At 52.5% G+C, this 2882-nt stretch overlaps 1 protein-coding gene across 1 annotated transcript in view; it reads left to right on the forward strand.

The window, feature by feature from the left end:
* Window positions 1-2882, forward strand: part of DUSP15 (dual specificity phosphatase 15) — a 28739-nt gene that overhangs the window by 11355 nt on the left and 14502 nt on the right. The window lies entirely within an intron of this gene.

A 2882-nucleotide genomic window follows, 5' to 3' on the forward strand; every position in this document is an offset into this window, starting at 1 on the left:
TCCAATCTCCTCCTCCTCCTCCTCCTCCTCCTCTTCTTCTTCTTCTTCTTCTTCTTCTTCTTCTTCTTCTTCTTCTTCTTCTTCTTCTTCTTCTTCTTCTTCTTCTTCTTCTTCTTCAACCTCTCTCATGTCCCCCCTTAAAAAAAATCTCTTTTCTAAACTGAAAAGTCCCAGGCTCTTCAGCCTTTCTTCATGGGAAAGTACGGGGAAACACTGGACAATTGGCCTGCCAATAACAGAGCCCTTCTGGTCTTGGGAACCGGGGGATCTTGAAGAGACAATCATGTGCTATCCTAAGAGATGCTCAGTTCCTGCACTCCAGCCACCTGTGGTGAGGACTAACCCAGGGATCCCCAGCCATTTTGAGCCTGCAGGCAGTTTTGGAATTCCGACATGGCGTGGTAGGCACAGCAACAGGAGGCGGAGCCAGCCACAAAATGGCTGCCACGGCTTACCTTGTTCTGTGGTGACACCGGCTGCCGGAGAAACAATTTTTAAAAACCCGCACAGCCAATCGAACCTCCAGTGTCCAGTCAGAATCTCCAGTGTCCAATCAGAAGCCTTGCTGGCAGTGTTCCCTCTAAGCTGAGTTAGTGCGAGCTAGCTCACAGGTTTTTAGCCTCTAGCTCGCACATTTCTGTCTCAGCTCAGGAAGGATGGCTCCAGAGGAAACTAATTTATGCAGCAGCCAAATCGCTCGCTCACAACTTTAACGGCAGTAGCTCACAAAGCAGAATTTTTGCTCGCAAGACTCCACGGCTTAGAGGGAGCATTGCTTGCTGGACAAAAGTTCCACCTGGCCTGCCCACTTTTTAAAAATGATTGGCAGGTACCAGAAAAGAAGAAGAGGAGAAGAGATTGGATTTATACCCCGCCCTTCACTACCCAAAGGAGCCTCAGAGCAGCTCACAAACTCCTTTCCCTCCCCACAACAGGCACCCTGGGAGGTAGGTGGGGTGGAGAGAGCTCTGACAGAAACGGCTCTTTTCCAAGAACAGCTCTGACAGAACTATGGCTTGCCCAAGGTCATCCAGTAGTTGCGAGTGGAGGAGTGGGGAATCAAACCCGGTTCTCCCAGATTAGAGTCCGTGCACTTAACCACGACACCAAACTGGATTGGATTTATACCCCACCCTTATCTCAGAGTCCCAGAGCGGCTTCCAATCTCCTTTCCCTTCCCCTCCCCACAACAGACACCCTGTGAGGTAGGCGGGGCCGAGAGAGCTCTCTCGAGGACTGCCCTTGAGAGAACAGCTCTGAAAGAACTTGTGACTGACCCAAGGTCACACCAGCAGGCTTCGTGTGGAGGAGGAGTGGGAAATCAAACCCGGTTCTCCCAGATGAGAGTCCCCCGCTCTTAATCACTACACCAACCTGGCTCTCCACTGGTTCAGTGGGCACGATGGCACCCAGGGGCACAACGTCGGTGACCCCTGGGCTAGCCATGCCTCCATTGCTGATGCCTGTCTCGCTCGTTGGGCCTGGGATTCGTAATCGGTCCGAGCATTTGGTGACAGGGAACAGCCAGCCTGCTAACCGGAGATGCGTGGCAGATGCGATGTGACCTCAGACCGCTGCACTGCAAGCAGATGTTACCTCCCCGGGGGTCTCATTAAATATCGACTGCCTCCCATTAGCACACAATTCATCTTGATGTTGCCGCTCCTGTGCCAGACGGCTTGGAGATTCACTGTCCTCCAAGGCCGCCGTGCACATTAGTGTTCAGCCACCTGGGGCCTTTGGGAACACCAGCTGCTCTCACAGACACCCTCCCCTGCACAATTTGGCAACCGGCATCAGAACCAGCCCTGCCTTGAAGCAGGGAGTGGCAAACCACCCCCAGGCAGGAGGTGCCATTTGGGTGCCACAGAAAGCGCCGGGCGGACCCTAATGTCCTGGCGGACCCTAATGTCTAATGTCCTGGCCCCACTGATGGACCTCCTGATGGCACTGGTATTTCTGGCCACTGTATGATACAGAGTGTTGGGCTGGATGGGCCTTTGGCCTGATCCAACATTGGCATCTCTTATGTTCTTACGTTCTTATGACCCGTCATTAGGGCATGCTCCACCAGGAAAACTGTCCCGTGCAACACATCTTTATCCCGCCCTTCTTTCGGGGAACTCCGGTTGATCTGCACGGCTCCCCCCCTGCTCCATGTTATCTTTACGACAACCCTGGGCGGTAGGACAGAGTAAAGGCGATTCTGCATTGGCTTTTCCCGCCGTTGTTTTACGAAACCCAGATTGGAACAGAAATCCCCCCCTCTGCATTGCGTGGCGCTCTCTCTTTCTTTGACCATCGGGTTTTATGGTACCTTCTGCATCGATTTATGGTATGGACTCATAGAATCATAGAGTTGGAAGGGGTGATAAAGACCATCTAGTCCAACCCCCTGCCCAACAAGCCTAAAGCATCTCTGACAAATATTCGTCCAGCCTCTTCTTGAAAGCTGCCAGTGAAGGGGAGCTAGCCACCTCCCGGGGCAGCTGATGAATATTTGTCAGGGATGCTCTAGGCTGGTCCTGCACTGGGCAGGGGGTGACACTAGATGGCCTTTGTGGACCCTAGAGATGTAAAATTTCCAGACATTTTGAAGCTCGGGAAAAAACCTTCTTTTGGTGTAGTGGTTAAGTGCATGGACTCTAATCTGGGAGAACCGGGTTTGATTCCCCACTCCTCCACTTGCACCTGGCTGGATGACCTTGGGCAAGCCATAGTTCTGGCACAGCTGTTCTTGAAAAAAGAGCAGTTTCTGTCAGAGCTCTCTCAGCCCCACCTACCTCTCAGGGTGTCTGTTGTGGGGAGGGGAAGGGAAAGGAGATTGTAAGTCGCTCTGAGACTCTTTCGGGTAGTGAAGGGTGGGGGTATAAATCCAATCT

Source organism: Gekko japonicus, unplaced genomic scaffold, assembly GCF_001447785.1.
Source record: "Gekko japonicus isolate JY-2015 unplaced genomic scaffold, Gekko_japonicus_V1.1 scaffold2617, whole genome shotgun sequence".
In the NCBI taxonomy this organism is placed as follows: domain Eukaryota; kingdom Metazoa; phylum Chordata; class Lepidosauria; order Squamata; family Gekkonidae; genus Gekko; species Gekko japonicus.